At 46.9% G+C, this 14,395-nt stretch overlaps 1 protein-coding gene across 2 annotated transcripts in view; it reads right to left on the minus strand.

Moving 5' to 3' along the window:
- SNAP25 (synaptosome associated protein 25) overlaps positions 1–11,524 on the minus strand; it is a 68,160-nt gene extending 56,636 nt beyond the window's left edge. Inside the window, exon 1 of one of the 2 annotated variants that reach the window (XM_064446784.1) lies at positions 11,363–11,524. The gene's annotated coding sequence lies outside the window, so the exon portion shown is untranslated. The remainder of the gene's footprint in view (positions 1–11,362) is intronic. The other variant, XM_064446783.1, reaches the window with a different exon arrangement.
- Positions 11,525–14,395: the final 2,871 nt, after the last annotated feature.

The raw sequence follows: 14,395 nt of genomic DNA on the forward strand, positions 1-14,395 counted from the left end.
TTCTCTACCTCTCCCTGCCAGCAGTGCAAGAGGATGGGGAATGGGGGTTGCAGTCACTTCATCACACCTTGTCTCTGCTGCTCCATCCTCCTCAGGGAGAGGACTCCTCACACTCCTCCCCTGCTCCAGCGTGGGGTCCCTCCCACAGGAGACAGTCCTCCACAAACTTCTCCAATGTGAGTCCTCCCACGGGCTGCAGTTCTTCATGAACTGCTCCAGCGTCGGTCTCTTTCATGGGGTGTAGTCCTTCAGGAACAGACTGCTCTAGATGGGTCCCACACAGGGTCACAAGTCCTGCCAGCAAAGCTGCTCCAGCATGGGCTCCTCTCTCCATGGGCCACAGGTCCTGCCAGGAGCCTGCTTCAGCACGGGCTCCCCACGGGGCCACAGCCTGCTTTGGGCATCCACCTGCTCCAGCGTGGGGTCCTCCACTGGCTGCAGGTGGATATCTGCTTCACTGTGAACCTCCATGGGCTGCAGGGGGACAGCCTGACTCACCATGGTCTTCACCATGGGCTGCAGGGGAACCTCTGCTCTGGTGCCTGGAGCACCTCCTCCCCCTCCTTCTTCACTGACCTTGGTGTCTGCAGGGCTGTTCCTCTCACATATTCTTAGTCCTCTCCCCAGCTGCAGTTGCTGTTGCACAGGGGTTTTTTTCCCCCTTTCTTAAATATGTTATCCCAGAGGCACTACCACCATCATTGATGGGCTCAGTCGCGCTAGTGGCAGGTCCGTTTTGAAGCCAGCTGGCACTGGCTCTGTCAGGCATGGGGGAAGCTTCTAGCAGCTTCTCACAGAAGCCACCTTGGTAGCCCTACCAGTACCAAAATATTGCCACGCTAACCCAACACACAGCCACATTTATTTGACTGCTCTGGTGAGCTCCCCATACCTGGTGGCTGTGTGCCAGTCCAGATGATAAATCTCTATGATATTTAATGGTACCTTGTGCTGCTGGGCAGCTTGTCCTGAGCAAAGCAGTAAACTATGAGACATGATCTTCAAAATGGCTGTGACTTTTTTCCTTTCTCTCCCTCGCTCTGGCCCATAAAACCATTCATCTGAGCAACTGCTTACAAGCACAAGCACGGTGTTCGCAAATCCCACCTTGCAGTGGGATCTCATCACTTCTGGTGATACCCTTTTTATAGTCTACCACTTTCATTCTGTTTCATGTCTTCATCTGTGAGGCAGTAATTTAACCCCCCCATCTGGCACTATTAATTTGCACTGATAACTTCATGCCTCTTCTAAAACAGGCTTCTATTTCTAACACACTTGAAAAGAGTGCCTTTTTTAGGCTTTCTGGCTAAAAGGAAAATGTCTGGGCTCTACCTTCTGATATCACAAACACTGGTTTGCTTTTATTTTCAATGTAAGTGCTGCAGAGCAAGTGTGCGTCTCAAATACCACAGTGAATAGATATCAGTCATTAACATTTTGCTCAGCTATTTGTCTCTGAAACACTAACTACCAAGGAACAGGTCTCACAAATACTGCCATCCTGGTGTCTTGGTGTCTGTATATCATTTATAAAACACCATTGTGGCTAAACTCCGGCTGGTTCTTAATTTCCCCCTTTTCTATTATCTTGCTGCAACCCTTAAGAGTAGGATAGTTTGAATGCATGAAAAACATGTATTGCCTGCACAAAACAACGTTGTGATGTGTCTGTGCTGCTCCTAGATGTCACGCCAAGTTGCAGGCCTGCATGTGTATGCCACCCCTCTGCTTCACTCCCTTGGGTCTGCAGGACACAGGAGGAAGAGGAGGAGACCATGCAGCCAGGTCTTCCCCCAACCCCATCTTTGCCCACAGCTGGCAGTGCGGAGAGCTTGACTCAAGAATCAGTCAGATTTGGGATTATTAATGAGCTAAGGTAGCTTTGCTTCATCATTGGCCTGGCTTTCTTGCTAAGAGATCTGGTGCCAGAAAGATTGGCACTTGAAGAAAGCAGCCAGCAGAAAAGTTTAAGGTAAAGGCAAACACTGGGGTGTGAGCTTGAGACGCGCTGCCTGCTGGTCATAGCTTCACTTTCTCAGTCTGCAGCAGTGGTTTGCAAAGATGTCCTTTAGGGTCCGTGCCCACCAACGGCTCTCATTTTTCTTCTCTTAGTGAAAGAAGTAGAAGTTAGACTAATCCAAACTCTTCATGAGGTTAGGAATAAGGGTGCACCTCTGCGCCCCCTCTGCATTTTAAGATGCAAAGATTGAACAGATGGTTGTATCTGCCAAAGGGATGCAGACTGGACACCAAGAGTGAGAATGTTTTATAACCTAACACTTCAGGGTGCTTTTAAGATGCTCCTACCAAAAACCTGAGTATTAAAGTCTACTTTTTAAGTCTAGGTAATTGTCGTTAGTGTGCTGATAGGGAAAGACCAGGAAGAAAGAGAATTAATCAAAAAGTCCACCCTGTCCTTTGTTTTATGTGAGTCTGCCTGGCTTTTGTCTTTTTTTGTGTTCAGGTTTTGTGGTGGTTTTTTTTTCATTCCCCTAGTTATTTCCTTCTCTTTTTTATTCTCTTCAGCCTTCTTCAGCCTTATTGGTACAGCAGATCATTATTTGTTTAAGATACAAGTAACTCTTCTAAGCCCAGGATTTGGCCTACCATGTTTGACAATAGTGGGAAACCTGGTTAAATTTTGAAGGATCTCTGACTTTATACAGGAGGTAGATTGTTTTGAGAAATAGATTCTGACTGCAGGCATGAATGGAAGAGCTCCTTGTATGGGGAACAGTTGAGTGTACAACATATTTCTTGGAAATGTCACTGTGAAAACAGGCTAGAGCACAAAAAGAAGGTAAAGAAACTGAAATCTGTAATCAGCTCTGAAGTCTCACATTCTGTGCTTGAAGGTCTAATCTCCAGCATGACGGAGTATGTCCCAGCCGTTGGACCAGTGTTTTATCTCTTCTCTTGCCAGACTGGGGAATCTTTTAAAGGCTTTGTGTGTAATCTCCTAAATGCAAGAAAACGCTTTCTGGGGTTCAGGAAGGGACAGAAAGATAACGGGATCCTGACTAGGAAAGAACGGAGCTCTCAAGAATATGAATGTTAATGAGGAAAGCAAGTGTTACTCCATAAAAGAATAGGAGTAACCATGGGAAAATCATAGTAGGAGGGCAGCAGAGCTGCTTGTCAATCTAAGTAGCAGTTTAATAATTTTGCAGATAAATGGTTGTATCCACAATGAAAAATTTATTGGATTTCACTGTTCAATTAAAACCCATATACTGCCACATTCTCCACCATGGACAATTTTTGAAATCAAGGCTGGATAATTGTACTGCAGGAGAAGCAGTTAATATGGAGAAGTCCCATAGCCTGTGTGATATTCTGTTTTATAGGGGGTTCAGCTCACTGATGGGTAACATCTTCTGGCCTCTTACTCATTGAACCAGTCAAAGGGAGGGAAGCACTGGGGTCCCTGTAGCTGAGCGTGCTTATGTAGCCAGGAGCTATGAGTTAGCTCTTCATCTCCACATGCACTGTGTTCCTGTCTTCCTACTCTTTCCCCATTTGTCCCTTTGTGCTCTGGATAGCCGTAATGCCTTCTCTGTCCATACCAGCACACTGAGACACCTGTCCTGAATGGGGCTGTTAGGTACCATGCTGCTTGGGGCGCTACAGTAGCTAAGTCCATTTTTTGTGATGTCTGCAGCTCTCTTGCACTCTTACTTGTGAACCTGTTAGAAATGCACACCAGTTCTTGTTTACCAGGCTTAGAAAATTACCTTCAGAGCCTAGAAGTTGCACCAGGAGCAGCTATATTGTACCATTTGCAACAGTTAAAAAGGGACGAGATGATGCAATGATTTAAAAATGCCTTGCTAATATTGAAAATTTGAGGCCTGCAGATGGCCCTAGTGTTGCATTACAGAAGTGGTCTAGAGCATTTTTGATTATACTTAGTGCATTCCTGGTGCCTTGAGGGTTTTTTCCACTGTCTCTTTCTTGACGTGCTCATCTCTAAAAATGAACTAAACTGACAGGCCTCCAGCACAGCAGAGAGCAATCCAGGTCTTTTTTTTTCTCCTCTCTTTTCTTTTTTTAAATAAGAAAAACCTCTTAGGAAAATCAGCCTTGCAGAGACTTGCTGCCTTATCAAGTCTAGTCTCTTGTAAGCACCAACAGCTACGTCAGATAATCCCCTTCATGAATTCATCAAGCGCCATCTTAAAACCCTTTGCTGCTGTTGGCCTTCCAGACTGTTGCTCCTCTTGTTGGTACAATAAAAGACACATATTTTTAGGAATTGCAAAAACGGGTACCATATTCCAAGAACATGTTTTTAATGGCAAAAAACCTGTAGGAAATCCTTCAAAAGGCTAGGTAACTGATACGTCTCCGTACAGCTGAGCAAATAAAACAAATGCTTCTCTGGGGAGAATGGCTGTTAGAAGTCAGCGGTGAATTCCAATTTAATTGGGTTCACATACCTTAGTTGGTTTCTTGAGGGCTTTTCACATACTTGAGTGTCACTTGGGTGAATAGTCTCCGGCAAAGCAAATGTTTGGCTGAAATACTCAAATATTCACAAAACGTATCTGGGTTGTATATTCAGCTGTCATGTTATCCCTTTGGAACTGCTGCTGTTGAAGAGAGAGGGCTCAATCCCACCCTCCCCCTGCAGCTTACTGCAGCTCTGGCAAAACACACAGTTCTGGCAAACTCCTTGTGTTATGCCTGGCCATGAGAGCATGATCAAATACGTGAATGTTTCATCTATCTTCTGGTCTGAGTTTGCTTCCTTCTCTTGCTATCGTGAATGCAGAACTAATAATCTGGGTTTATATGGCACTTTCCAGCCAAGCCTTTTACAAACCCGAAGGTGACAATCATGTGTAACACCCCCTTGAATACCAAGTAAATGATAATCACCTATGTTGGGAGGATGTTGCATTTCAGGGGTATCAAGTTTTAGCTCACCGACCCCAGGCAGTGGAGACTCCTATGCCCTAACATACATAAAAATATCTTTCCAAAAGTATGGGATACTTGTCCTGCATCTGAAGCTGAGGAACACAAATAAAAGTTGTTTTAATCTAATTAATTTTTTCTATAGATGGAGGTAATTGAGGCACTTGACAGAGATTATATTTAGTGTGTGATTCTTGCACCTGAATGCAGATATTCTAGGTGCAGCCCCTGTGCTTAAATCACTAAACCACGATATCTGAAGCTACACTGACTGTTACTGAACATCTCTAGTCCAATAAACTGCAATAGCTTTCTTACATCTTTCTGCAAGAACATATTATTCCTAAGAGAAGTCTGTGCCTAATAAATAAAGAACAGAAATTTCTCTCCTAACAATGTCAGTCACCTACAGGGTCAGTGCTGCTCAGCACAGGCAACCCCGAGCTCAGAGAGGGGTGTGTCCGCGTGTGCATACATGCAGGAGCAGCACTGGGCTGAATCAAACAGCAATTCCCTGATGCCTACAGAAATGCAAGTTTGTCTAAATCCTTTTGAGGTGAATGGTGAGGTGTCTAACGATGAGAATGAGGAATAGACTGAACCAAAAAATACTAACGTGCAGGGGAGAAATAAAACTTGAATTTGCATCTAAAGCATGGTGAAGCTAATTTTAGTACCTTTTCTTTTAAAAGGTGCTTAAATATGCATGGAAGACTTCTGTTCCTGTTTAAAAAAAAAATCAGTGAATGGTAACACTATTTTGACAGATCAGCTCTTCTGAAGAAGTATACTTTGTTTCATGACATGTTTTAGAGTAGCTGGAAGAAATATATTTACCTCTATAGGGCAGATCAATGAACTGCCATCTGCACAGTTCCACTGTGAGCTATAATTTCCAGGACAGGGGAAGGAATCAAAGGAACAGTTGGCACATCTTCCAAATAACTGGTTTATTTAAAAAAAAAAAGTACTTTATTGTACAACTGTATTGCAACCCAGAAACACAATTCCTCTCCTTTGGGTGGGGAGCAATTATAACAAATAAATACATCATGACAAACACCATAACTCTGATGTAATCGGAGCCTTTAGTTTTCAACCCACTCCACTCTAGTCTTCTAGTCTCTTTGACAGGCTAGTGACTGTGAAAGCCTTTGGAGACTTGCTGCCTGGGATTTTTAGTAAGGGTATGATACTGAGAAAATGTGAGAGATGGAAGCAATCAATGTAAAATTACAAACGAGCCCTACCAACCACTCTGCAGGGCCTTTGTATATGCATCTCTCAGTTGGTAGGTTTTGAATAAGAAATAGCAAATCTTGCATTAATTTCAAACATCACCCACATGAAGCATCCTTTTGTAATGTCTAGGATTTAAATCTTAGTTGTTAGCACCAACACAGGCTATGATAACTATCATTTCGCTCATGGGTTCTACAAGTAAACTCTGGCACAATAACTTTGTCATATTAAAAGTACACGGAAAACTATAATTATAGTAAAAATGTAGAGCAGTTCCCCTCTTTCTGTTTTGTCTTTGTTCTTTTATACTTCTACTCTACCAAAAATATGTCTGAGTAGCCAAATATTAAAAATATTGCCTTAAAAAACTTGGTGGAAGAAGCATAATTTTCCTGTGTATTTACTGGAAATGCAGGAAAACTTCCCAATACTTCCCAGTTTGGAACAAAAATGAATGGCTACTTCTAGGAAGTGCAGTCTGTGAAATCAAGCTGCACCTAGAAGTGCAGATTTCATTTTGTTCCACATCCATTTATGCGGTTCTGACTTTTTCTGCACACAAATACGCCTCTAATTAAAACTCAGCTGTGCCCTGGGTTTTACACCACATAAAAAGTTCTGCTGGTGTTACGTACCAGCAGAGCGCAGCAGAACCCAACAGGAAATACAGCCATAACGTGCAGTATTCCTCCTCTGCAGCTTCATCATTGCCTACTGTCACAAATTTCTGAGGCAGACTAACTGCATGAACCTTGTCTGTGAGAATCTGTGACAACGAAACCAGGCTGGTAAAAATAGGGTTTGGGGGGGATGGCATTTCAAGTTATTTCAGTTGACAATAAAACCTGCTCCTTAAGCAAGCATACTCATATCTGTTTTAAAATATGAACAATGAGCCCTAGCTTGGGAGCTCATCAGCCTGCAGTGTAGCACAGCACTCAGTTATGCTAATTCATACCAATTGACAATGTGGCCCAATAATAAATCCCATTTAAAAAGTGAAATGGAGCATTGTTAGCTCTTAAAACAAAATCAAAAGGTCTTTTTCTTTTAAATAGCCAGACAAAACACAGATTGGTCAGCGTTGTTCACTTTCAGCTTTCAAAGGCCAGGAACAGCCATGATTAATTACTTAGTATTTCCTTCTTCTTCTCCCTGTGCTTGTATTAGAAATCACCTTTCTCTAGTGGTTAAGATAAGATACCTTATCTCTCATTACTAAAAAAAAAAAAAAAAAGGAAAAAGTTATAATGCAATGCTTGAATTCTCTAGAATTACAGCATAACAGTATATTTCAGAGGGCACATGTATGCAGCACTTGTTGCCCTTTGAAAAACCTAAGCTGCTAAATGTTCTCTTCATTACAAGTCCCACAAAATGATGTGCAGGGTTTCCTCTCAGACTGTAGGGCTGGTCAATATGCAACCACTGCTGGGAATGGAAAGCTTTTCATACCCTGCATTCACCTCTGGCAGCACGCAGTCTGGCTGGTGAGCTTTTCAGAGCCTCATGCAAAGTCTACCTCACCAGTGGAAGTATTTTCCTTGATTTCAAATTACTTTGGATTGGAGTCATTGGAATAATCAAAATCAGAAGTCCACACTCACCTCCCTTCACATCAGGGTCCTAATGCTTTGCCCAAGTTTGTATTTCTTTCATCACTGTGCGCTTTAGCAGTAGTCAAAAGAGGATTGTAGGTGAGCATGCAGATGAGGTAAGTGATGAGATAGCAAGTGAACACAATGAAAGATGTAAAGGCAAAGCTACATTTCCTTCCAAAATAACTAGGCAAGTGGCTCAAATACTTCCTCTAGGCCATTCAAAGCCCACTTTTGAGTCTCACAACGTCAGCCATAGACTTGCCTTTGTGCCTAGTGGGAAGGAAAGGCTGAGAAAATTTGGTGGGATGTGGGACAGCATATTGAAAACTATGATCTGAGGAAAGGCAGATTTTGCTGGTGGGAGTGTTTGTGGAGGGAGTAACAAAGGGGTGATGGACAAGAACTAGGAATATAACTTCTGTGTTTTGGAGAAGCGCTCATTTCAATGTGATGCAGCAAGCTAAATCTGCAAGGTCAGTAGGGAGGAAAGCCAGAGTTTTTTGAAGCTAAGTGCAAAGATATAATTTAAGGCTCAAAAAAAAAAAAAAAAGAGCTAAAAAGAAATTAACTATTCTTTGACATCTGATGGCCTTGACAAACTATATCCAGCACTTCCCAGAGTAGATACGTGAACCCTGGTGCCCGCTCCAAAGTCCAGCTTCCTAGAGGTAATTGTGATCTGCCCGAGGTCTGAATCCTGCTGCAGCTCCCAAGCAATGCATTATTCTTCTCTCTGTTAGACACTCTAAAATGCTGGAACAAATCTATTGTTACAGATTGCCTGGCACCCTCACAGCCCAAATGTGACTGCTTTGGCAGTGGTGGATGAAACTTCACAGATAGAAAAGTGCACTCTTCCCAAGGAAGGCTGCAAAGTCAGTCTAGTTTGTTGTGGATTTACCTAGCTCATAACCCTAGAAAACTCTGAAATAAGTATGTGTCTGTGTACAAATACATACAGATGAAAGTACTGTGCTTATATTATAAAGAGTTACAACAGAGATTTGGGAAAAAATACCAGAAAAAGAGTAGTTGTGTGGCAAGCCAAGGCAAAGGCAAACCAGTTTCTTCTCTTCCTAGGCTTCCCTGTGCTCCTGAGAGAAGAAATAATTAACAAAGTGAGCCCTACACTGTGCCATTACTTTCCATTTTTCCCGAGGGGTTGCTACATATGCAGAAGCTGTATCCTTGTGACACAGGCATAAATATTGCTGAAGTTGTTCATACTGACAGGAGAGTATTTTGTTTTGTCACCTTGCTCAGTAAAAGCAGCGCAAGCATTAGGTAGAGACCATGTTTTATTTGCCTTAGCACTTTAATCTTGCTATTTGTTGCCATACCTAAAGCATAGAGACAAATGAGAAGCTTTCTGTTGACCTGAAAAGCAGCTCCCACCTCCAGTGCAATAAATCTGCAAAGTAGAGCTGCATCTCATTAGATGTATTTTGAGGGTGTGGTACTGACTGGATTCTGCTGTTCTTTCTTTCACTGCCTCCATGAGTTCAGTGGACGCAGAGCCTGGTCCTCAGTGCTCTTGGAAAAGCCACTCTAATTTTCTAGTTAGTTGTAGAAAGTAAGTTAAGCTGTATTTATTTGGGGGTTGCTATTTAGCTGCATTTTGTTTTGTAACATGCTGAGTTTCTGCAACTCCTCGACTTCAGAGGCAGCCTCAAGCTCTTGCTTTTGCAAATCAGGCCTGCTTGCACCTTTGGTTTGGTCACCCCTGTTGTCTTTTTGGCACTCATCCTAGGTATCAAACTCTTTAGCAGTCACCTCCTGGCTGACCCCTTCTGCACTACACAGAAGCAATGGAAAACGACTGCTGCTTTTTCCTAGACTGGCATCTTTGTCCATAATGCAGGGACATGCAGGTAGACTGGGGTCCAGGAGAGAGTGTCACTTCCCCAGCTGCACCCCCTGGAGGAGACATCTCCCAGATGGCCCCATCCCTTCCCTTGCCACCCACAGGTATGGCTGCCCCACACCATCCTCGTGTTGCCACAGTCGATGGGAGAATTGTTCCATGCCCAGAGCTAGGACGGGGTGGGGGTGTGGGACCGGCACGTCCTTGCAGATGCTGCAGCCAGGGCTGGCAGCAGCTGGGTATGGGTTGGGGGGTTGCTCCACCACCGCCGGGCTGCGGTGGAGACCAGTCCCCCCGCCCCCCCATTTCAGCTGGGAACGAAACCAGTAGCAATTATTCAAGCCAAGCACGTAATTCTGGCAGATCCCGCGGCCCTGGTTTGACGCAGCTACGCAGCGCAGTGGCTGGACGCGCAGCCCGATCCCCCCTTCTCCCCTTGTTTATTTGCCCCGCAGAATGCAGTGAAGTTACCAACTTCACCAGCAATGAGGCGCACCGAGGGGTTTGGAGAGATTGGGGTGCCAGGGAGTGGAAAGGATGACCGGGGTAGGACAGCCAGGGATGGGGAAGCCGGGGCCAGGCGTGGCCCCCCTGCGCCAGTCCGGCCGTGATGGGACAGCCCGGGCAGCACGTTACATAAGGCGGCGGGCTCCACACCGCACCGCAGCGCGGCCGCGGAGGACAGAGGTCAGCACCCCCCCTCCCCGCCCTCCAACCTCACGGGTTGGGAAGCCCCCAACCCACCACGCCGGGCGGACAGAGGCACCGGAGCCCGCGGCACGCTGTGCACCAGATGCCGGAGGGGCAGCGGCGCTGCTCGGAAGCGCGGAGCCTCCGCGGGGAAGCCCCCAGGGAGCTGCCTCTGGTTCTCACAGGCAATGCCCGGCCCCGGGGGGACCCCGCGGGGTGGGCGTTGCGTAACCCCCCGCTTCCCTTAAACAAATACTTCCCCACCCGCCAAAGGGCGGGCAGAGTGGGCAAAGTGCTAAACGCCGATTAATTTTAGGAACTGAAACTATTTACCCTCACCCCGCCTTTTATTTTTATTTTTAATTTCTTCCTCTTCGCATTCCGAGCTGCTGGGGCACCCCGTACCACAACAACTGTTTCTACCGAAGCTCCTTATCCTGGAACCAGCGAGCACTTTCCAACCGAGGGACGGCGCTTCCCGTGCGCCATGATAGGTCTGGCCGGGGAGGGCAGCCCGGGAGGGGTAGCGGGGGAGCCGCAGGGCGCTGCAGCACGCCCGCCTCGGCGGGGTGGCCGGCCTTACCACGCTGCCGGCGCAGGGCAGCGCCGCGGCGCTCTCCGCGGTGCTGAAGCGCCGCCGCAGCCCGGCGCGGCGCGGCGCGGGGAAGGGCGCCGCAGTGCCCCGGGAGGCAGCACCGCGCTTCGGCCAAGCGCGGCACAACGACCCCAGACCCCTTTCTCTCCCGCTCCAGGCGGAACGGCGCTGGTCTTCTCCTGTGACCTCCCCCGGGCTTCCCTTCTCCCCCGACCTCCGGCCACACGGCACGGCGGACAGGCAGCGCCCATCTCGCTTCCCTGGCTCCAGCTGGCGATGTTACACCCCTCTCCCTGCCTTCCTCCATCCCCGCGGCAGCCCGGGGGCTGGAGACAAAAAGCCGAGCAGGTCCCTCTTTAAATAGATCCTTTTTTTTCGCTTCCTTTTCATTACTGCCGCCCCCTCCCCCCTGCGCAGCCGGGCCCCCCGGTAGTCTCCCACCCTTACCTCGGCTTAGGGAGCGCTACGCCGGGCCGCGGGGTCGTCGGGTCGGTGCCGCAGCTGGGAGGCAAGGACAGCCGCCGCTGACCTCCCTGAGGCTCCTTCTTCAATGGACCGGGAGCCGTGCCCTCATCAAAGATGGCCGTCCGCTCCTACGTCAGCAGCTTTTAATAGCCCTCCCCGGTGGGGGGTTGGGGGGGCTGGAGGGGGAGGGGGGCAGAGCGGGCTGGGCGGGCTTGAGTCATCGCCGCCGCACCGCACGGCGCGCTGCTGTCAGGGCCGCCCCGCCGCCGCATCCCGCGGAGGGGAGCGGAGCGGAGCGGGGCGCAGCGCCAGCGGGCCGGGGCCGGGCTCTGAGCGCGGCCGCGGGTGAACCGCCCGGGGAGGGAAGGGAAGGGGCCCCCTCCGGCAGCAGCTATTTCCTCCGCCAAAGGGGTGGTCCGAAGAGGGTATCCCTCTGAAGTCCCCGGTACTCCATATATGGCCTATCTACGTGGGCTTCTATTTTTATGTGTGAATTCTTCCTTCTCTCCTTCTTTTTATCTTTCAGAGCATCCTGCCAGGGGTTCGGGTGTGTTAATCTGATTATTTCCCCTCTCCCCCCCCCCGCTAAGTAAGAGCAGCCAAACACAAGGAAATCCATGGTTAAGGACGTGTGTTGTAACTGATCATTTGAGGGCCCGGTTCAAAAATAAAAGAGAGAAATTAGAAACACGTAAAAGCCCAGGCACGTACGTGTACATACACAGCAGAGCGAGTACATCCCACTGCTGCTGAGGAGGAAAACGATAGTTCTGCTCCAGGAAGGATCCTGGCTTATTTATCATGGATTAATTAAAATGTTCATTCAGAACGCACCTAATTTGGAGCAAATGGAGCTGTGTCTAGTGTGACTTCTAATGGGGAGGGAATCCTTTAATTTCATACAAAATGCTGTATTTCTATACAAGGTGTCTTTTAATGGGGATTTTAATGAAGGATGGGGAATGCACCTGAAGTGCGACACTTACTTTCGTAACCTCAATCACCCCTTCCTTTTCATTCCACAAGCCTTTGTGCGTTCATTTATGGAACCATCCAGACCTACAGACGAGCTGCAATGCCTCCCTCTTCCCTGTCTGAGCCTCTCTCCTGAGCAATAAACGAGCACTGGCTATGTATAGCTCTGACACCATGCGAACAGGCTTTTCTAAAAAGTCTGTGGAAGACACAGAGGCAAAACATCAGTCCCACATTAGTGATAATTCTACTCTCATCATTTTTTTCTTCCCCCCCTTTTGCCACGGAAGAGAAAACTGGAAGAGAGGGAAGGTTATGCAGCTGGATTTTGGAGCATGTTCATCTCGTGTTATGGTTGTATGGGGGGGGAGGGAAGAGGAGGAGAGGGAAGGCGCGGGGGAGAAGGAGAGAGAACCGCGGGTGATTCCTCCTCCCCTGCTCTGTAGTTCCCCACAGAAAAACGTGACTGCAGATCGTGCTTTGCGATTCTCACCCTCTCCTACGAAAATATGTCCTTCAGTCTCATTTGGAAGGAAGCAGTCAAAAGTTTGCTAAATATATGGCAGAGGAATTCTCTGGCAAGAGGGGCTCCCTGCTGCATTAGAGTTCCTAATGAGCTGTGCATGTGAAAACTGCAGGGAAGGAGAGAACCTGTCAGGATTAGGGACTGTAAATACAGCTAACAGCGTAAGATTAACATTGTGCAGACAGCACACACACCCTCCTCCCCTCCAGGTGAGGGATCTGGAACAGCAGCCTAATTAGGAAACACATACAGCATCATAAATGGCAGTTTAGGAAAGCAAACCTTTTCTGGCCAGCTCATGCATGGGTTAATAATACCCAGCACTTCAGTTAGGTATGCACTGCAGATGGCAAAAGAAATCCCAGGGTGAGCCTTGATCTGAAATCCAGGCTGTGTCTGTGTGCACGCATTGTGCTTTGCAACTTCCTAGCACACATAGAAAGTTAAGAAGAAATTTTCAGTCAGACAGCTTGCCTGATACATGGTTTTGAAATGAAGTATGATTTTCAAGACAGCAATACTAGTACTTATCAATAATTCATATTAACGGGAGATAAGGGAAGCAAAAGAGAAATTATAAACAGTTGTTTTGACTAAGCCACCAGCACTGCAAAATGCTGGCTGGGTTTGGATTCAGCCCAGTAATGCCTCTGAGAAGAACTTCAGTCCATTGGATACCAGCAGGGATGAATTTGGCTCCTTGTATCAAAAGCCAGGGAGGGAAATTCAGCAAAGGCAAAGTAAAATGCACCATAACTTAGGGCAAGAGGGATAGGGGATGGTAAAAGGATGGAGGGGGTGGGAGGAGGATGAGAGGTAGGTTTCCAGTGAGATAACTAGTTTCAATTTAGCATTAATTTTCAAGCTCTGCTGCAGCAGAAATCACATATTTTAATAAAGCAACATAGGGCAGAATCATTAAATAGATCACAAGCATTGCCTATTAAGATCAGCAGGAACAACTACCTTTCCTACAGTTATTCTTAAAATTAATATGGGAAGGGATTTATTTTGTGTTATTTAGGAAGACGGATGCCTCTATCCCAGGAGATGCCGGGGGGGGAGCCTTTTGCACCACAGCACTAGGATTTCTGTCGCAATAAGTCTACTAAGCAATTTTAGCTGATTCTGTGGCATCATTTGAAGATTTTTTTTTAAAAAAAAAAGCACACAGGGAGTTTATTGACCCTATCTGATAGTATTTAAACACTCATTTCACACTCTGTACAGGAGAGCTGTGAGAAGTGAAGCCTAAAAATGAAGTAGGAGGGGAGATAATACTGCAATTCGGTCTAAGAATGATTCAGCTCCCTCCTAATTATTTGGCAAATATTCAGCAAGCTGAACAACCAGTACCTGTGGGCACAGCCCACAGGGTACATGCTTTCCTCTATGTGAGTGGCGTGATGTAGGTTCCCATGTTACCGGCCAGGAGCCAGCGAAGGGCAGAGCAGGCAGAGCCTGCAGCATGTTAATGGGGAGGAAACGACAGCCCTTGTTTTGTCCGCAATTCG

Source organism: Phalacrocorax carbo, chromosome 3 (genome assembly GCF_963921805.1).
Source record: "Phalacrocorax carbo chromosome 3, bPhaCar2.1, whole genome shotgun sequence".
NCBI lineage: Eukaryota > Metazoa > Chordata > Aves > Suliformes > Phalacrocoracidae > Phalacrocorax > Phalacrocorax carbo.